The sequence below is a fragment of the Bos taurus genome, chromosome 13 (genome assembly GCF_002263795.3).
Source record: "Bos taurus isolate L1 Dominette 01449 registration number 42190680 breed Hereford chromosome 13, ARS-UCD2.0, whole genome shotgun sequence".
Lineage (NCBI taxonomy): Eukaryota > Metazoa > Chordata > Mammalia > Artiodactyla > Bovidae > Bos > Bos taurus.
The window spans coordinates 36,303,324-36,325,418 of record NC_037340.1 but is presented as its reverse complement, the minus strand read 5'-3'; the positions used below and the strand labels follow the sequence as shown (position 1 = coordinate 36,325,418).

Below are 22,095 nucleotides of genomic sequence, written 5' to 3'. Positions count from 1 at the left end.
TATTCAGCATAGTAGGGAGAGTAAACAGTGAAATATGAAAACCCACCCACACCCACCTTAACATCTAAGGGATCATCACTAAGAACTTATGAAAGCAAAGAGTCTAAAAGTCTTCTGTCTACTTTAAGGCAATGGCATCAAGAAGGCCATCACAAGATGCAAGTGCCTCTCTCCCAGTAGTCACTCTTTACATTAACAGCTCAAAGCCCTGCATTTGTTAGACTTCCCATCCCTAGACAAACGAAGTGAAGCCTGGGTGGTGCTAGTGGTAAAGAACCGCTGCCAATGCAGGAAACTTGGGTTCAATTCCTGGGTTGGGAAGATCTCCTGGAGGAGGCATGGCAACCCACTCCAGTTTTCTTGTCTGAAGGATCCCATGGACAGAGGAGCCTGGTAGGCTACAGTCCATAGAGTAGCAAAGAGTTGGACACTATTGAAGCAACTTAGTATGCATGCATGCATAGAGATACACATCTCAGAATGTTGACTAGTTCAGTTCAGTCCAACTCTTTGCGACCCCATGAACTGCAGCACGCCAGGCCTCCCTGTCCATCACCAACTCCTGGAGTCCACCCAAACCCATGTCCATCGAATCGATGATGCCATCCAACCATCTCATCCTCTGTCGTCCCCTTCTCCTCCTGCCCTCAATCTTTCCCAGCATCAGGTGGGAATGAGTCAGCTCATTCCCAATTTCCAATGAGTCAGCTCTTCGCATCAGGTGGCCAAAGTATTGGAGTTTCAGCTTCAACATGATGTCCTTCCAATGAACACCCAGGACCGATCTCCTCTAGGATGGACTGGTTGGATCTCCTTGCAGTCCAAGGGACTCTCAAGAGTCTTCTCCAACACCACATTTCAAAAGCATCAATTCTTCGGCACTCAGCTTTCATTATAGTCCAACTCTCACATCCATACATGACCACTGGAAAAACCATATTGACTAGACGGACCTTTGTTGGCAAAGTACTACATTTAGAGTACTGTGCCCCATATTCTTCAACTATCAATAGCATTTCACACAACATTAACACCATGGAAACAATACAGGTTCATAAAATATGCTAATTTTCTCACAGCTTTTTAATAGACTAGAACTCTGACTTCCCTATAACCAGTAGTAAAACCCATCTACAGAACAATCACAGCCATGCACCCAATGCTCACGCTGGGCCCACACCACACACACTCGAGTGTCACCCTGCTCAGACCACAGATCTTGGAGGCTGCCTGGACAACCTCCTCCCTGCCTCCTGCTACTGAAAGGGAAAGAAACCTAATGTCCAGTAAAAATCAACTCCCTCCCTCCCCATGCCCTCCTGAGTTTCTGCATGCTTTCAAAGTCTGCACCGTAAATAATCAGCAAACAGCGACCCTCATTATTCGCCTTTCTAATCATGTTTCATTCTGCTTTGTTCAATGTTTAGGTAGCTTATCTTTAAATGCTAAGGTCCCAAGAGGAAAACTAGACAATACCCCTCTTTGTGTCTGCCCAGAGCCTAACATTGTGCCTTTTAAATAACAGTACTGGACAGACTTTTGGGAAACAGTCAGCTAAAATTGTTATGTTCCATACCTGAAAGGTACTGTTGAACCCGAAAATATTGCCACTAAAGAATAGCAAATGAAGAAACAAATGTCACCCATAAGCAGAAGCTGTAGTTCTCCCCCTTCCCGCCCAAGATCCAGCCTGTGACCAACAACATCCTCACTCCATGTGTAGACACCCCTCAGATGCAACATGTTTAAAAATGAACATCGTCCTGCTATTTCCCAGACCTGCCCCTGGACGCCCACATCAGAACTCTCAGGGTCCCTGTGGAGGCTGATCCCTCCTTCCCTCCTACATTCAACCATTCACCACGTCCTGTCGTCCTCCTCATGTTCCTGAAATTAGCCCACTTCCCCCCATTGCACACCACCTCCTACCTCACCAGCCTCCCAATCATCCTTACTGTGGCCCTACAACTGTCTGCCTCCACAGGACTAAAGAGCAATTGTTTAAAAAAGCTGTGTGTGTGTGTGTGCATACATTCATGCATGTCTATCTTGTATTAGCTCACTTCCTAATGTATTAGCTGACCTAATGTATTACCTCACTTCCAACCTGAAAACGTGATCTTAGAATCTAATCTAAAAATCTAGAAGATGGCTTAAGAAGACCTTAGACAATATAACCCCTCCTCCCCTCACCAGCTCATCTGGGATCACATTCCCCTTCACATTCAGTGCCCCAGTCTCAGATGAACAACAAGGTCCCATTGTACAACTTGGGGAATTACATTCAATACTGTGAAAACCACAGGGGAAAAAAGAATATTTAATAAATCACTTAGTCGCTCAGTTGTGTCTGACTCTTTGCGACCCCACGGATTGTAGCCTACTAGGCTCCTCTGTCCATGGGATTTTCCAGGCAAGAATACTGGAGTGGGTTGCCATTTCCTTCTCCAGGAGATCCTCCCAACCCAGGGATTGAACCCGGGTGTCCTGCATTCTGTCCTGGTAGGCAGACGCTTTACCATCTGAGCCACCAGGGAAGTCATAGGGGAAAAGAATAATAAATCACTTAGCTGTACAGCAGAAATTAACACAACACTGTAAATCAATTATACTTCAATTAAAAATTTATAAGGAAAAAACCCAGAGAGTTCCAGTCTTAAATAGTCTACACCACAACAAGCTTTGTCTCAGCTCCCAGTTTCCATGGACACTGTTCCCTTGGCCTGAAACACCGTTCCAGGCCCCATGCTGTCAGCCATGCTCAGGTTCTGTTTAACCACCACTTCCTTAGGGTGAGCCCAGACTAGATCAGCTCCCTCTGCTCCAGGTACGACCTGTGCCTCCCATGCCCTACTGAGCACACTCTCCTCCCAGCTCTGACAGCAGCCTTCCCTTCAAACACAAGCAGAAATCCTGTCCACCTTACACCCCACCATCATACTCCTGAATACCAGCTCTTGCTGAGTCCACAAGTACCAATATTCATTCACGTGTAAAGTAGTCCTAGCCAAAAAGACTTCAACCCCAGAGCATGAATGTTACCAAGTAGCAAGCTTCTATCAAGATGTTATTAAGTACCTGGCATTGGCCAGGCTAGAACAGTAGTTGAAAACAGGAGTCCAGTCCAGAAGGGACTTACAACTGAGATAAGAAAAGAGCTTCCACATAAAGGTACTAAACTTCCCTGGTACTAAGGTACTAAAGGCACTAAACTTCCTGGACTTCCCTGGTAGTCCAGTGGTTAAGATTCTGCCTTCAGCACGACAGCCCTTATATGTGGAATCTGAAAACAAATGATACATGTGAACTTATCTACAAAGCAGAAACAGACTCAGAGAGAACAACTTATGGTTACCAGTGCAGAACAGGGGGAAAGGGCAGTTAGGGAATTTGGAATGGGCATGTACACATTGCTATAATTAAAATAGTTAACCAACAAGGACCTACTGTACAGCACAGGGAATTCTGCTCGATGTTATGTGACAGTATGGATGGGAGAGGAATTTGAGGAGGATGGACATTTTTACATGTATGACTGAGTCACTTTGCTGTCCACCTGAAACTATCACAACATTGTTAATTGGCTATACTCCAATATCAAATAAAAAATTTTTAAGAAAGACTCTGCCTTACAATGCAGGCAGCACAAGTTTGAGGCCTGATCAGGGAACTAAGGTCCTATATGCCTCCAGGTATGGCCCAAAATGTTTAAAAGATTAAAAATAAAAGTACTAAACAACAAGGTATTATTTAAAGGTAAACAAAATAATCCATGGTTGTATAGTGTTGAAAAAAACACAACAGAAAAGAGGATCTTTGAGTGGGATTATTAAAGGATAGGGAGAATGTAAATATCAAGGAAGATACCACAGGTAGAAAATGCTGAAGCATCCAGTCGGGCAAGTGTACATACTTCCAGGAGTCCGGGTTTACATACATGCAAAAGTCTGATTGGAAGGGAAGGGGATAAAAGGTCAATGAGACTGAACTGATTACAGATCAAGTTTATAGTTTTTGAAGGTTAAAGCTGAATACTTAGAGAGTAGCACAATATGAAAAACAATGGAAGCTGGGTGAAGGGACAAAGACTTGATTTGATTAGGACTAACAGCCTGAACAGTGGACCGTGCCAGCAAGTGTACTTCAAGTGTGTTCTCTGACTTCAAGCCCTTGACACCCCTATAATCTGTACGCTATTATTAGTGCTCAGTTAACACATGAGAAAACCGAGTCTCAGAATATTTACAACATGTTGTTGTTCAGTCACTCAGCTGTGTCCATCTCTTTGAGACCCCATGGACTGCAGCACACCAGCCTTCCCTGTCCTTCACCATCTCCTGGAGCTTGCTCAAACTCATGTCCATTGAGTCTGTGATGCCATCCAACCATTTCATCCTGTGTCGTCCCCTTCTCCTGCCTTCAGTCTTTCCCAGCATCAGGGTCTTTTCCAATGAGTCTTGGAGCTTCAGCTATTTACAGCATATTCAAGGTTAATATAGTTGATAAGTGCTAGAACTGGGGCTTGATTCCAGCAACTTCAGAGCCCTTAAGGGTCCACAGGGGAGAAGTCCTCTTTGAAAATAGTGCAAAGCAAGGAGTGTTTTTAAACCTAACAGGGAAGAGCCGACTCATTGGAAAAGACCCTGATGCTGGGAAGGAATGAAGGCAGGAGGAGAAGGGGACAACAGAGGATGAGATGGTTGGATCGCATCACTGACTCAACGGACATGAGTTTGAGCAAACTCTGGGAGATGGTGAAGGACAGGGAAGCTTGGCGTGCTGCAGTCCATGGGGGTCACAAAGAGGTAGACACTTCTGAGCGACTGAACAACAACAGGGCACAGAGGACTCAAAACCAGTGTATTCAGTGAAGCAGCAGCTAGAGCAGCAGCAGCAAGGTCAGAGGTGAGCAAACTCAGACCAAGACAGAAATCCCGTTACCAAGAAATTAGTGCAATAGGATGTCAAGGGGCGAAGCAGATCTAAAAATGAAAAACAGATGTTGGAATTCAAAAATGACACTACAGCTGCTAATCTCAGATAGGAAACAAGATAATCATGCCATAAACAGGACTTTGGGTACATTTAAAAGTGGACCTGTTTTTCCGTGTTAAGTCTTTGCGTGAGGTCACCATGATCAAACCAGTTGCAATGTCCACCAGACAGTGTGGACAATGGTAATGGAAGCTTGCTGAGAAGAACAGGTGAGGTTAATATTATCAGTACTAATGTTATGCTTAAGAAAGGTATACTTCTTAAACCAAAGGAGACATCGTTTTAATAACAAACAAAAAAAACTAGTAACTGTTAGCCAAGAAAAGGAGGAAAAACATCTAATAACACACTCCCCCACAATCCCATCTTCCCTAAGCAGTCCTAGCAACAGCGCTTCTGCATATGTCAGCTTAAGACAGAAACTCCCAGCCACCCACCCACTCGTCCCCTGCACACGATTCCACACCCATTGCAATATCTTTGCAGCATCTTTTTGGAGCAGAAAATATTGAGACTAGCCTGCCGAAGTACATGTAGAAATCTCAGCCACAAATTAGGCTTTCAACTTACAGTAGCAATTTTTAAACTTCTAACCAGTTTAAGGCATTACAGACAAAAAGATTTCTATTAAATGTTAGGGAACCAATGATGGATTTCCATTAGCAACGAGGTACAAAAAGACATCTGCAGACAATATAAAAAACTAGAATTGAAAATGTCATCTGATCTCCTTATTTCCATGACTAGCTACTATCAAAACAATTTTTCAAAAGCAAGTAACAGAATAAAGCATGCAATATATCTTTTCTGCTGCTGATCATTTTAACACCGTCTATGCCCTTATGATTACAGAAACAACCATATGTTAAAGCACATTTAGAAAAAGATGGAAGGATGCAAATTCTTGTCCACAATTGCTCGTGGGGAAGAGAAGGCAAGAGAACTGGGAGGGGAGACAAATTATGCTTCAACTTTATCTACCACGTTTCCTTTCTTTCATTAAAAAAAAAAAAAAAAAAAACTGAAATAAATAGGCCAAAATGTTAACATCTGTTCATCTGGGTTGAAGGTGATGCGATGTTTACTCTGGTCTCCTTGTCATTCAAATGTTTCTGAAATTTTACCCCAATTATTCAAAAGGAAAAAAGGATCCAAGGCTCTCAACCTAATGAAAATACCACCCAGAATATATCTAATCCATCTTGCTGCCTGAATGACCCCAGCTCCACTGGGTGAAGTTCACATCTCTGCCACGCAGCCAACTTCTATTCTGGACGTATTCCAGAAGAGCCTAATTAGCAGATCTGAACTGATATTCCCCTATGGGGTGGGCCTTAATTATGGGCCAGTCCTCAGTGGCAACAACTAGGAAAGCATCCATGTCTCTTAGGGGAGCTGAGAGAAAGATTCCAGAAGGAAGAAGCTGCTACATAACTCATCTCCCTCCCACCTCCATCTGCTCCCGGTTCCCTGTCCTGCCCCCTGCATCTCCCAGGGCCAGTCCTCCATGGGGAAGCCCAAAGGCACCTCTCCTCCAGGAGAAACCCAGCACCAGTCTCCTGGGCTCCTCCTCGGCTCACCATGGAAACACACAACAGCTTCTAGAAGAAGCCAGTTACTCTCTTAACCATCCCTGAAAACAGACGGGCAGGAGGACATAAGCATAAGGGCAATGCCCCCTCCAAGGACATGTCTGTCCATCTATTCACGCTGCCTCCTCTGTTTCTTAAAGTGCCCCTAACACCAAACCCGAGGAAATCAAATCTTAACTCTAGCTAAATGGTCCCGTAGGATTATTATGACACAGGATGACCATGGGCGCCCAGGAAAGAAGAACATTCAATGGAGGTCAGGCCTTTTGAATGGGACAAAGGCCTGGGGCTTCCCCACCGTACCCAGAGCACAGCAGGGGACTCGACACGGCTGAACCCAGGGCTTCCAGAGGACAAGGAACACGTGAGCTCTTGCATCTTGTATCCTCCTTTTTTTTTTTTTTTTAAATCAACAAGGGATTCATTTTAGCAACTGCCAAGATCCTTTAAACTAAGAGGACAAAGGCACATAAAAGGCAACACTGCTGTGCACGCACTCAGCCCTTTCAAGTTTTACGAAGAGTAAGATATAAAGAAGCAACACAAAGATGCTGCAGTTCACACCGCCAGGAACAAAATACCTTTAATAGGGTTTCGGCATAAAAAAGATGGTGCAATTTCTAGTGCTCTAGACTCCAGTTTAATACTAGAGCAATGAAACTGCTTAGACTCCAGACCTCTAACATAAGGCCAGGGCCCAGCCAAGAGGGGGTATGAGGACCGAGGCTTGAGCATCTTCAACTCAGGAACCTCTATACAACAAAATCTCAACTGTCAGGGGTCAGAAGGTGGGCACATGCCTGTGACTCGGCCCAGGATGTTGGCTCAGACTACATGGAAGGCGATGCATGTCCCAGAATACACCCAACTTTGTGACCGGAGTAGAAGGTCGGTAATGGGGAACACATGTATACCTGTGGCAGATTCATTTTGATATATGGCAAAACCAATACAATATTGTAAAGTTAAAAAAAAAGAAAGAAAGAGTAATGGAAAATAACCACAAGCGGGCCTAAATAGGACAGGCTTTGAAAGTCACAGGGTTAGAATGGGAGGGCCAAAGCATGGATGGCCACTTCCACAAAGGATGATCACATCTGCACCGCCACATGGTCGAGAAGGGATGGTAGAGGGCAGGGACGCGCTGGCCAAGCTGCCTAGACAAGAGACAAGCAGAAGTGGTGTCCGAGGAGCAGCAGCCACGAAACAGCAAAAAGGAAGACACAAGAGCATCTGCTCACTGACAACCACAAAGAACAGAACATCAGCCTCCAGGCCCTCTGTGCTGTGCTGAGGTGCTCAGTCATGTCTGACTCTTTGGTACCCCATGGACTGTAGCCCACCAGGCTCCTCTGTCCATGGGATTCCCCGGGCAAGGAGACTGGAGTGGGTTGCCATACCCTTCTCCAGGGGATCTTCCTGACTCAAGGATCGAACCCAGGTCTTCTGCACTGTAGGCAGATTCTTCACCACCTGAGCCAGGGCAGGAAGAAACTCTTGGAGGTGATGAATAGGCTCCTGGCACAGAGTGCAGTGATGGTTTCCAGACATACGTGAATCTCGAAACCAAATAAATCGCAGACATCAGCTTTTTGTATGTCAATTATACCTCAATCAGGAGGTTTGCAAAGATATTTTTTGTCTTATAGTTTACATTCTTAACTGTTAAGATATAAGGCCTTAAGATTTTCAGTGACCAGGGCAATAAACATCAATTAAACTAGGAAGCGAGTTGGAGAAACAGTCTCTAGGACACAAGAGACTGGAGGTGGAGTCACTGTTCAGAATTCAGCCTGGGTGCCCCACAGGGTGGGAGGAAGACAGGTTTAGCTGAAAAACTCAGAGGACCTGCTGTTCATACACAATGCCTTAAAGGAAGCACGTGGATCATTCCTGCAGCCCTCCTGGGAACACGACACAGGCCCTGATGTTCTTACAGGTAGGTGCCCAGGGAACCACGGGCCAGAGAAAGGGATCCACCTGAGTGTTGCCTCAGATCTACCCTCCAGGAGTCCTGTCCCTTCGGCTGATAAGACAGGGATCTGAGTGGGATGCACAGTGGACTCCCAGATGTTCTCTCCCAGCCAACCACAGATGGCCTAAAGAGGTCATCGTTGGTTTTAGACAAAAGAGGAGTTCAAATCAATGCTAACTCTGAGACACTCAAACATCCAGGTGATGCCACAAAGCGACTGCACACCTGCTTCCAAAAATGAGTCTCAGGTGGGCTCGGTGGACCGGAGTTTGCTGGCACTGCAGCAGTTCAGAGTCGCTCACACAGAAAGGATGGCCAGAACTGAGATAACAGGCAGTGGCATGCGGTGGGGAGGACGGCTAAAGATGGGCCAAGGACATCCATACACACATCCATGGAGCCACTCCCACAGCTGAGGCACAGGAGCAAGGAGAAAAGCCAGGGGCAGAAACTGAGCAGAGCAGAAGCTACACGGTCTGAGAAGTAGGAGAACGAAGCTCCCCAACCTGGCATGAAATCCATTCCATCATTCCACCCAAATCTGCATCCGACCCACCCCTGCCACAGCGCCCCCACCAAGACACCCCCTCGCCAGTGTCCCTCTGCCCTCCTTCCCCATCCAACCCCCACTACTCCAACAGGGTGCATTATCTAAACCCCACCTGTGACCAGGACATCACCGCAAAGTCCGACAAACTTTTTTCTCCAACTGAGGTCTCTTGTGGAGGATGAAGGGTGGGCATGAAAACGACACATCTTTCTGGAATGTTGGGGCTTCTCTGCTGGCTCAGAAGGTAAAGAATCTGCCTGCAAAGCTGGAGACCTGGGTTCGATCCCTGGATTGGAAAGATCCCCTGGAGAAGGGAATGGCAACCCACTTCAGTATTCTTGCCTGGAGAATTCCATGGACAGAGGAGCCTGGCAGGTTATAGTCCATGGGGTCACAAAGAGTCGGACATGACTGAGTGACTAACACTTTCATACTTTTTCACTTTTCTGGAATGTCAATGTTACACAATGGCAAATGATGTTCAATCTGTCGAATCAAACAAAAACTTCAGAACAACTTTATGCTCGCGGTGGGCTACTCTTTGAAGAGCCTCAGCCTTCTCCTAGGCAAATTTCTATTATTGAGGGGTGCACTGTGGTGAAAAATTTTAGTACGCTGGCCAAAGTCAGTCAGACTTGTGTTTCTCCAGATTAAGATAAGAAGCCAAAGAAAAAAAGACTGAAGACGTATAAAACAGAAAAAGTCCAATATGAATTTAAATCATATGGTAGTCTCTTACTTTCTGGACTGGTGACCTGGCTTTGAATCCAAGCTTGATCACTTCCTAGTTATATGACTCAGGGCAAATTATTTAACTTTTCCGTGACTTGTTTTTTTTTTTTTCTATTTGTAAAATAAAAATGACAATAACTCAAAGGGCTGCTGTAAGAATTAAGCATAAATATCTAAAGAGAGCTAGCTCAGCATAGTGCCTGGTTGACAGCATGAGATTGGCTATTATTTGTAAATTCCAAGTCCGCCCCAGTTTGTTAAAGTGTTCTGAGGCTTTTGTAAGTCCACAATTAGGCTCAGACAGGAAAATGTCTATTCTGATAAGCAGTCCTGCCATACCAGTCAGTCTGTCCCTGAGGGATATTTTAGGCTTCATACACAAAAGAGTACATTTAATTACCCAGCTCGAGTCCTCTTGAGATCAGAAACATGGAGAACACCAGAAGCCAATCCAATATCATTCTTTGTCATTTACAAAGTTCAAGACACTGAACCAAAAACAAGTTAACAAACCTCAGTGCGTGAACTGTGTACACTCTTCCAAGGACACCAACCTGAAACTACACAGAAGAGGAAGGTCTGAAGAATCCCACTGCTGACAGCTCTTACTAATCAGTTGCCACGAGGGGTTTCACAAACGTACACAAATATTGATATCATCTTTTGTCATCTAGGTACTGAGTATCGCTCAAGTGATGAGATGGAATGTGGGGAGGGAGGGGTAGCTGAAAACCAGCCTGACCTGAAGCCGAAGGACCTGCTCCACTCACGGCTGGCACCAGCGGGCAGCAGGGTGAAAGTCTGCCGGGAGAGACTGGAAGCACCTGCCCTTTTTCTCTCACCCGAATTCCAACAGACTGTCTACTTCCATCTGACTTGTAGCCCAGATAACATGTCACCTACCGCTTTTGGTTTCTCCTAAGAAACTCCTTATTTTCTATCATCTGTTTCTCAATATTATAAATTTTTAAGAGGGGGAAATACTGTAATAAATACAGAGCCACAGAGCCCAAGCACTGCAATTAGAGAGTAGCCTCGACTTGCCACATCTGTAGAAAAGCCTGAGCAGCAATGAGGATCTGGTGCAGCCAAAAATAATAATAAATAAATAATTTTTTAAAGGGCAACTTTTCACCTATTTTATTGCACTATCAACACTTTCAAGGCAGGGTGCCTTTTACACTTTCAAATCTGGTCTCAGAACACAGTGTAAGATACATGAACGGATAGTCATACATAATAAATACATCACTGTGGAGGCAAGAAAAGTCTTGGTTTAACTAAAAAAAAAGTCCCTAACACCACCAAGAAGTGTCTACCATTATTTTTTTTACTTCAAATAAATTAAGCTACTTTAAGAATACAACAAAAGGACTTTTCTATTCATAGTTTCCTTTGGATTTACTTCTGCAAACCAACACAATTTAGGCTGCTGTTTCAAAGAAAAATGATGAACCCATTTCTTCATCCTGAACATGCTTCTCTTATAATCTTATACTGTTGAAAACTGATTTTAAAACCGAATATTTAACCTGCCTTTCTATACTAACTATATCTCAAATAATATAATTCCTCTTTATAAAGATATCCTAATAAATTAGAAAGGGAGACAGAATTTAAATATCACCATTTTGCAAACCCCTCATAAAATAAAGGGGTTTCCCAGGAAGAGCAATGATAAAGAAGGTAGGGGACTCGAGAGACACGGGTTCAATCCCTGGGCCAAGAAGATCCCCTGAGAAGGAAACGGCAATCCACTCCAGTACTCTTGCCTGGAAAATTCCATGGAGAGAGGAGCCTGGCAGGCTATAGTCCGTGGGATCACAAAGAGTTGGACACAACTGAGCGACTGAGAAATAAAATAATGGATCTAGAGAATGATTATTAACGACCATGAATATTACAAAGAGACAACCAACATTGTCTGAATCCAGCTACAAGTACACCACACCACTGTGAAGCAATATTGTCCCAAAAAATAGACACTGAATCAAATCAAGATCAGGTTACCATTTACAGGAAATAAAAGAACAGAAGAACAGGTTAAACCACACATTAAATTGAAAGCATCACAACAGGTTACTACCTGTTATAACTCTTTAATTATGATGACGTCACCAAGCAAATATTTTTTGATACACAGACACAGGACATTTCTTGCAGGTTTCTTTGTGATTATCTCCATCTTAAAAGAGGAAAATCAGCCAAGTAATAGCATGTTTACAGATGCGCTTATGCTGTCAAGAGAGAAAAATGGGCCCCTTCATACAGGTCTGGAATTGCCAATCTCAGAAATGTTTGCTTTCCTAGTGTTACTAAGCTTTCTTTCGCTGGGAAAAAATACAGCCCTGCTGAGCCAAGATGTAGCAAGTCCCTGCTTCTAAGAAGATCACTTTGGGAGGAAGAGAAGAGGTTGGATCTGGTTCAGCACCCCAAGGAGACAGAGCAGATTGAGGGGCTGGCGCTCAGCTATGCTGGAGGTGTCAGGAGCCAGCTCTTTGCTCTCAGGATCCAGGAACTCTGGGGCTCCTCAAGAACCTTTCAGGACATCCATGACATTAAAAATATGTGACAACGTTAAGAGGCTGTGCCTTTAAATAAAATAAATAAAATTTCCTGTTTGAAACTGCAAGCCAGTAAATACTAATAGATACAACCCATGCAAACAAAAACATCCTTAATAATTTTTAAGAGTGTGAAGCATACTGTGACCAAAGGTCTGAAAACTGCAGCTGTGAGAACGGAGGTCAAGGCCATGCATCTTCAAAGGAGCTATCAGAGGTGACTTTGATTTCTCCTTCAAAGGAAGCACCAAAAGTTGGCAGCCCAGCAGGAGCAGGTGGCAGAGCACTTTTAACTCCACGTGGTTAAAAGTCAAGATAGTGAATATGAGCAGGAGACTGGCATCCAGGGTCCCAGTAATGTTCTGTGTCTTCACCCAAGTGCTGGTTACACAGTGTGTCTGCTTTGTGAAAATTCAGTGACCTGCACACTTAGGACAGTTGCATTACATATTTCTAGGTACCTGGTGTATGCATTTCTCTAGGTATATCTTATACTTGAATAAATTTTTTTAAATTCACAGTTTAAGATGCAGAACAACTTCTGGTTTGTCCTAAGGGGAGTCATTATACACAACTTACTTTGGAAGAGCCTGATGAAAATAATCAAATATTTAACTTAAAAATTTTTAATTTAAAAGCCTCAATACAGACAACCGTAACTTTTCTGGGTTAAGAGCTATATACCATCTAGGTTGGATTCCTTGCCAAGATCAGGAAGAGAATTCTGTGCTTACCTCTCGCGTTTTTTAAACTGCAACAATGAAGTCATAATTTCTTAATGAAATCAAATACAACTGTAAAAAATGAAATCTCCCAACTAAAGGCAAAACTAAGGCCGGATTCCCTCCAGGGTGTTAAAGTGATCAAGTGGCCTCTATCCCTGCTAATCTTCACTGATCACCACAAGTCTAGACAAATGCAGTGAGAGACCAAACACAGACAGCAAGGTGGTGAGAAGCGGAAGGAAAAGACACACGGCCATTATGTAAAGATGAAATAATCACCTTCATAGAACACCCAAAAGAAAAAGTAGCCGTTAAAATACAACAGACTCAGCACAATTGCTACGCCTGCAAAAAAGGTTAAATACAGACAGGTTAGCTAACTGACTTACATCAATACATACAGACACATCTGTATCAACAGGATTCCCTCCACAAAGGAGAAAAAATGGGGAGAACAGGAGTCAAAAGTGTCATTCACACAGAAACGAAAACTGATATACCTAGGAATTAATCCAACAAAGACGACATAGAACGTGGAGAAACGAAAACTGTATTGAAAAACCATAAATATCTTTTCCTTTTTTCTTTTTAACTGGAGTACAGCTGCTGTACAATGTTGTGCTGGTTTCTGCCGTACAACGTGAATCAGCCGTAAGTACACCTGTGTACCCTCCTTGCTGAGCCTCCTTCCACCCCATCCCACCCCTCTAGGCTGTCACAGAGCACCAGGCTGAGCTCCATTTTTACACAACAGTTTCCCACCATACACATATGTCAATGCTACTCTCTCAAGTCCGTTCTCTATCTATTATTGCACTGCAAATAGGTCTCTCTGATACATGGTTTCATCCATGGCCCTAGGTCAGTATCACCCGAGGCCCTTTTTAAAAATTCAACTGCGGAGCTCCACTCCCTAGAGATTCAGTTGATCTGGGTTAAACAGGCATGTCTCTAACTATCCAGTTAATTCTAACATAAAGCCAGAGTTGAAAACCACCAGCTTAAATAATTTTGAAGACACACAGATGGGACACGCTTCCACATAGCAAAATACGTAAATAAGTTGTAATAGCGAAAATAAAAACAAAAACCAGTGTGGAACTGGAACAAACTAGAAACCCACCTTTGTTAACTAAGAATGGAGAAATACGTCCTAAACAAGACCCGGAAGGTGGAATAAATGGATGGATCAAATTGTAACAAAAATTAAGATTCTGTTCAATAAAAAAAATGACACGCAAAAAAAGAAAATATTTGCACCGTTTAAAATCTAATAAGAGATTAACATTGAGAATATACAAAAAAAACCAAACCTGCTGTAATTTAAGGCTGAAACATGTGAAGACAAAGAAACCCAACGCAAAGAACATGTCAATGTCAATTCACAAAAGGCAAAACCCACACACCTAAGAAGCATCTGACAGGATACTTAACTGTACTAGTAAACAGAGAATTGCCAATCAGAACAGTAACATATGTGCCCAAGATTGCTCCATCTGTGAAATCAGATTGGAAAAAATTATAAGGTCAGAAATGATCAAATGCTAGCAAGAACGCGGGGAGTAGGAGCAAGCCACAGCCAGCCCAGGTAATAATGTGGCAGAACTCAATGAAATTACATTTATGCCCAGGAGAGAGTGCTGATGTGGGGAGGGGGAAAACACAATAAAACAACATGAGTGGCTCTGCCTGGACCCGTATTGATAGAGGGCCAGAAACTCCAGTCTGCACCCTCAGCTGGGGAGGGTCCCAGTCCCGACCACCTCATACACCCATCACAGTATGCAGCAAGTCCAGTCGGCACACACTAGACACTGTGCCCCACGCTGGGGACACAGCAGTGAAGACCAGATCCCTACCCTCAGAGCTGACATCCAATGAAGGAAACGTAAAGAGGAAACAGATAAAATTATGGTAAGCATGTGACAACTGCTACAACGGAAATAAACGGGTGTCTGTGCCAGAAGTGATGGCATGCGGGGCTGGGGGTTGGGGGATGTCCGCCAGAGAGAGGTGGGCTCTTGGTGATGGGGGGGGGGGGTGGGGCGCGAAGGGCAGGGCGGGGGGCGAGGGAGGGAGCCAGGTGTCCAGCAGCTGGGGTGGGACCTCCATGAATGCCTCCAGGGCATCAATGGCAGTCACCCCTCCCCAGGGGAGCCTGCAGGTATTCAAAAGATGACTTCTCTCCTGCAGTGAATGCCTAAAAGCCAACTTTAAGATGCCTGCTCTATAAAGTGTGGACTACAATGATTATAGCTAAACTCCAGTATATTCTGACCAAAGAGTTCAATCTTTTAAGGCGGGGGAAAAAAACATACTACCAATGTGAATATTCTACGTCCCTAAAAAAGGTTTCTTAAACTTACTAGGATCCACAAATAGCTCCTTCATTCATTAAACAGAAGTCAAGCATTCATATATCTCTCCCACAACACACTGAAGGGAAATGAGAATACATGTAAATGTTTCTGTCTTTAAGGAACATACTTCAACTTACAAGATTCAGGATCCTATGTATTTCATTCACTAATTGATTTGTATGACTAAAAGCCAGCATTTACAGCATGCTTATAACCCTCCAGGCACTGTCGTATGAGTTTTTACATACATTCAAGGTCATGTGATACTCTCAACATCATAATACTACATTATTGCCATTTTAGAAATGAAAACCAGAGGTAAGAAATTTGCCTGTTGTCAAAGAAAGTACTAAGTAGCAGAGCAGGGATTCAAAGCCAGATCTTTCAAAAGTCAAAGTCTGGGTTCTTCACCACTACATTTACATTCCCCCTGGAATCATGTCAGTGGATTTCGAAGTGTGGTCCTGGACCAGAAGCATCGCCAGCCATCACCCTGGAGCTTATTAGCAATGCTTATTCGCAGGGCCTATTCCCAGACCTGAGAACTTAAAAACTGTGAGTATGAAGCAGCCGCTGGAATTTTAACAATCCCTCCCTACAGTGATTCTGAGACATGGTAAAGTTTGAGAACCTCAGCTTAAAGTTTTTATACTCAACTTTGTATATGTTAAAAATGAAATGATTTCATTTTGAAAATTCCAAAATAAGAAATTTTGATCCTATTTAAAAATACTCTAAACAGATAAAAATGATATTAATTCCTCTCCTCACTGCCCACAGCCCAACATTTCCTCCCCCTGAACACTGTACCCTGATGAAATCGTCTAAAAAACAGTCAACTCTGATGGGCCTTACTGGGAACTAAATTCAAAACGTGGAAAGAGCACAGAGGTCGAAAAAGAATCTTCTCAAGTCAAATCACAAGCCATATTAGGAAGAGGAGAAAAAGTGGTTTCTATATCAGCTGTAGAAACTTCCTAAGTCTTGGTCCATTGCTCCATAAACGATTTTATCTTTGGCTCGACTCCAAATTTTTACATCATTTCCACAAACTTCCAAGTGCCAGAAAAAGAAGTTATAACTCTCAGAAGTATTTGATTCTCAAGATTCAAACTGCTTTAAGTACACATACAGAGGCACTGTCTTGCAAACAGCAAGTTTTTAATCCTGGGTAAAGCTGATCAGAGACTTTTGCCACATGTACACATACACGTGTAGTTGCTCAGTCGTATTTGACTTTTTGTGACCCCATGGACTGCAGCCCACCAAAGCTCTTCTCTCCATGGAATTTTCACAAGAATACTGGAGCAGGTTGCCATTTCCTCCTCCAGGGGCTCTTCCTGACCCAGGGATCGAACCTGCGTCTCCTGTGTCTCCTTCATTGGCAGGCAATTCTTTACCAATGAGCCACCTGGGAAGCCCCTTTTCCCATATACACATTTGTGTATACTACAGCAAAAGTGCTACGCTGCTGCTGCTAAGTCACTTCGGTAGTGTCCAACTCTGTGAGACCCGATAGACAGCCCACCAGACTCTGCTGTCCCTGGGATTCTCCAGGCAAGAACACTGGGAGTGGGTTGCCATTTCCTTCTCCAATGCATGAAAGTGAAAGGGAAGTCACTCAGTCGTTTCTGACTCTTCACGACCCTATGGACTGCAGCCTATCAGGCTCCTCCATCCATGGGATTTTTCAGGCAAGAGTACTGGAGTGGGTGTCATTGCCTTCTCCATATTCAAGGCTACCTATTTCTAATAAAGCCTGTTTCCAGAGGGAGTAGAAGAACATTATCAAAAATAAGTATATTGGAGGAGGGAGGAGAAGGGGATAACAGAGGATGAGATGGTTGGATGGCATCATTGACTCAATGGACACAAGTTTGAGTAAACTCTGGGAATTGGTGATGGACAGGGAGGCCTGGCGTGCTGCAGTCCACGAGGTCGCAGAGTTGGACACAACTCAGCAACTGAACTGAACCATAATTTTAGAACCTAACATACGCTAAATAATTCTTTTAAGCTGTTCACTTGCATACAAAAGTCATTCATTTTACCAACTTCGGGGTTCTGCTTATTTTACATAAATTTGAAGACGGAAGCGTTAAGTGGCCCAAGCCTGGCCCTGGAGCCGCTATAATCCTGACTGAGAATGCTCAGACTTGATTCTGTGGGCTCAGGTGCAGAGAACTCCAGGAAACCCACGCTCGGGCAGCTTTCTCATCTCCCCAGTTGCTTACAACCACCCACCCTTCGTGCCCCAGCCCACACTCTCCCAAAGGTGGCAGCTCTGCCAGGAGCTTCCCTCCTAGAAGGAGCGTCACCAACTTATTTCCCCTTCCCAAAGCGCCATCAAATCCCTTGACGACCAGAACTACTTCCAAGAAATTATACCAAATTACCAAAGCTCTCCTGCCCACGTAAAGTCAGTGGAACTGAATTATACAGACACATAGCACCCGCCAAAGACCTTCCCACTTGAGTGCTCATCTTGCCTTTTAAAAGTCCAGTGTTTTCTGCAACACCTCACAAAATGCAATCACCCTAACTAGTCCTTCTTCTCCACTACCATTTCTATACCTGGTGTGGCATTATCAAAGCAGCAGCTATGTTTTCTCATCTCCCTCCTATAACAATTAGTGAGCAGCAATTAACCAGTAACTAGCAAGCCAACAGTTCCTGCCTTCCAGGGGAGAAAGCTCCTCTCTCTTTCCTACTTGAAGCTGATAATCATGTTTTTCTAAAAGAATAGAAAGATTTATTAAGTGAGCATTCAAGGAAAAAGCAAAAAAACAGTTTTACATGCCTGGAAAAAAAACCGTTTATGTGTTTGTTCATAGGAGGCATAAAACCACACTCAAATAGCTCATCATAGTTCACATAAGATTTAAACAAAACACAAACCATTAAAAACAAACAGGTTCAAGTGTATAGAAATAAAGACCAATAAACTGACACTGTTCCAGGTACCTGTCTACAGCAAGAACCAGTTTTCTCACAGGTTATTTCTAAAATTACTAACAGCTTCCTTTACTTTAAATTCACCTGCCATGTCCTTCCAATTAATCTCATTTAATAAAGCTGACTTAAATCACTCATTGCAATTCTGTCTGAACTTCAGTGATGACAGCTGTTGTACGTTTGTATCTTTGTCAGTGAAATGCTTATTTAAAAAAAAAAAAAACCTGAAATCTGCAGTAAATAGCACCCGGTGCACCATCTAGTGGAAGTACTGTAATGTTGTAATTAAAGCTTTTTTGAAGGGTAGAAACCCTTAACATCACAGGGGGCTATGATCCCTAGGTAAGAATACAGGTAAATACTCTACAAGGCTTCCCTGGTGGCTCGGCGGTAAAGAATCCACCTGCAATGCAGGACAGTGGGGTTCAATCCCTGGGTTGGGCAGATTCCCTGGAGAAGGAAATGGTAATCAAATCCAGTATTCTTGAATGGAAAATCCCATGGACAGAGGAACCTGGCAGGCTACAGTTCATGGGATCACAAAGAGTCAGACATGACTTAGCGACTAAACCACCACCACTCTGCAAACAGAATAAATCTTTTTCCAACCTCCCACATCACAATGCAAGAGATGCTTATCAAAAGAAAGCTCACTTTCTGTACAAATCAGCAGATGATAAAGGTTTCTTTATGAAATGTTCTGCTTGGGTGCTAGAAATTTTAATTTGACCAAAAGAGTAAAAATTAAGTAAAGATACTGAGTGCAAAAAAGAACAAATGAGTAAACAGAATCAGAACCGGACTAACAAGGCCTATGTGAAGGATGCTTTACTTAACAAATAAGTTATTTCAAAATGTACATGTTCCACCCAGCAGAGCACCTGCCATGAATACAAGGGGTTACTTCATGATCAAATAGTTCCATTCAGTAATAAATAAGGCATTTCCATGTTCCTGATGACTAATAAATTTAACATAACCTAACAACTCCCTAGGATTCCCCACGCCTTGGCATTATTCAAGGAGTCCCTCCCATCCATCCAACTAAACCTACTTGCCATTAATCCTCGAACTCCCTTGTGTTACTCTGATCAAAGGATAGAGGATTTTACATGTTTGACACTTCTAAATTTATAGCAAAAACTTCCTGCAAAAAAAAAATCATAACCAAAATGTATTACCCTTCATTCTTATTTGCCTTATGAATATTAACTAATTCAACTGAATTCAGAAAACACTACTCAAGCCCAATGCTAAGCCAGAGATGCAAACAAAGAAAAGATTTTCTAATGTGGAAAACCTCCCAAAACTTAAAATAGAAATTTTTCACTAGGTTAAAATAGAGATGGCACCTCTAGGTTTTCTTGCCTGTGTGAAAAATGACCTTTCTGGTGAAATTCAAACTATCTTAGCAACCTAGAAGTAAAAAAAAAGCCTAAGAGAATATTTCACTTGGAAATAACCATCTGCGCCTCTGACTGGTGTGCATGTGAACCAAACCGGCAGGCAGAGAAGCTTGATTGACAGCAAGTATCTTCCTGGCTCCTGCATTAAACCCCTTAACAGGTGTGGAAGAGCAGAAGTCAAGTGACCTGGGGCAGAATTCCCCTCATCTCTAGGGCCTTGAGTTTATGTACCTGCAAAATGGGCGTGGGGTGCACTACCTGCTTCCGGAGAGTTAAGAGAATACTAATACTGATGGAGTGCGGTGAGCTGCTCAATTAAAAGACCTAAATGCAGTGCACCTGGAAGGGAGGACCGTTGCGAGAGTCCTCCCTGTGCCATTTCTACTCAAACTCGTGACCTTCATTTCACTTGTGAACAAATGGAAAGCGAGAAAAGGCTTTTAAGCACGTCAGAGAAAAGGTAACATCAATCAAGGTGCTTCATTAGAGGTGAATCACACCACTGCAGTCAACTGCTTAGGATTTGTCTGCAGAGTACTACTGCCTGGGTAGCAGGTGCAGCCCCCTAAAACCTAAAGCCCAGAGACTATGTTTAGAAAGGTTTTTTATTATTATTCGAATGCTAACGTTTAAAGAAATAAGAATCGCAATTCAACACCCACCCATGGAGGGAGGCAAAAAAAAAAAAAAAAAATCCCACCCCTACCATCTTCCACACCAGCTCGGCATCCTCGCCTCACCCCAACCGCCCGGCCCCCACTGCAGCCCAGACAAAGGTGAGTCACACTGCTGGGTCTGCTTGTCACGGAAGAAAAAAGCCCCAAGTAAGTTCACGTTAGAGGCTACTTTGAATTTCAAAATAATAAATAAGAAGTAAATCGTGTGCCTGGGTAAACGCAGTGCAAAGCGCCGTTTCCAGGAATGTGTAACTCACACCATCTAAGTGCAGATACCTTTCTCGCTTAAAAAAATAAAAAGCCGCCGGGCTGCTCACCGCTTATCAGCAGGTCCTTCTCCCCGGAGCCCGGCTGACTCAACTCCGCGTTTCCCTCCACCTGCACATCCCCCGCCCCGCCGGACCGGCCGCCGCCCCGAGTCCCGCCGCGTCCCGGACTCCGGGGGTCCCGCCCCCACCGCCTGCCAGGTGCAGCGGCCGCGGATCCCGGCGGAGGCGCCCGAGGCGGGCGGAGTCTCCGGGAGACGCGGCCCGATCGGCCCGTGGCTGCGGCGGGAGAGCAGGGAGCTGGCCCGCCGCCCGCCCCGCGCTCGGGCTCGGGCTCGGGCTCGCGCTGCAGCCCTGGCGCCCCTTACCTGCTCCCAGCGGCCGTGGCCGCGGGAGGAGCACTCTCTCAGGCGTCGGCAGCCCGGGGCCGAAGTACGGAGGCTGCGGCCGTGGCCGCCGCTAAGGACAATCAGCAGCCTGCGGGTTTCGGCACCGCAGCGGCAGGCGCAGGACTCTGGAGCCGGGAACCCGGCCCCCCAACCCTGGCTCCAGCCGCGAGTCACAGCCTTGGCCCCCGCCCGCGGAGGGGCGGAGCCGCGGCCGGAGGGGCGGGGCGGGAAAGCTCCGCCCACGGGGCGAGAGCACGGCGGGTGCCGTATAAAAGGCGCCTGATGATTGGTTGCGATAGGAGTGGGTGTCTCCGATTTGGAGACAGGCTCACCAGCAGCGCTTCTCTCATTGGTCAGTACAAGAAAACAAAGCTGAGTCCTGATTGGTGGCAGCCCTGTAACTCCTCTCCCTCTATGCCAATCATGGAAGCCCCGCCTCCTCCCGCTCCGCTCCGCTCCCAGGTGGCTGCGGTACTCGCGGTCTTCTACATGAGGTACCTCCTTGAAAAGAACCCGGGGTACCCAGGTTCCTTTGCTGGAAGTGAGCTTCCTTGTTCCACCGAGAGTCTTTGATTTCCGTATGAACTTGGTGAATAACAGCTAATCTTCAGCATCGCCTGGATTTAGAGCGATCTCTTGGGTATTTTTTTTTAATGCTGCATAAGATTTAGAAGGAAATTGACATGCAAAGAAAAGGCATGCAGTGTTTTCACCCTTGGCAAGATTATGCTGGAGTGTTTTTTTTAATTACCTTTCCCTGTTCCGTATTAACGTGTAATTACTTTTATAATTAGAAAAAAATTAATAGAAAATGAATAAGGTGCAGAGAATGGTAAAGGCAAACTTTGACGGTATCCAGGGGCTAATACTTCGACAACAGAAGAAAATAAACGCAACACCTGATGGCCA

The 22,095-nt window shown here is 44.4% G+C and overlaps 1 protein-coding gene across 1 annotated transcript in view; it reads right to left on the bottom strand.

Moving 5' to 3' along the window:
• The window catches only part of MPP7 (MAGUK p55 scaffold protein 7), a 223,598-nt gene extending 202,285 nt beyond the window's left edge, over window positions 1–21,313 (bottom strand). Inside the window, 1 exon segment of the mRNA NM_001100347.1 lies at window positions 21,166–21,313. The gene's annotated coding sequence lies outside the window, so the exon portion shown is untranslated.
• Between the last annotated feature and the right edge of the window lie 782 nt (window positions 21,314–22,095).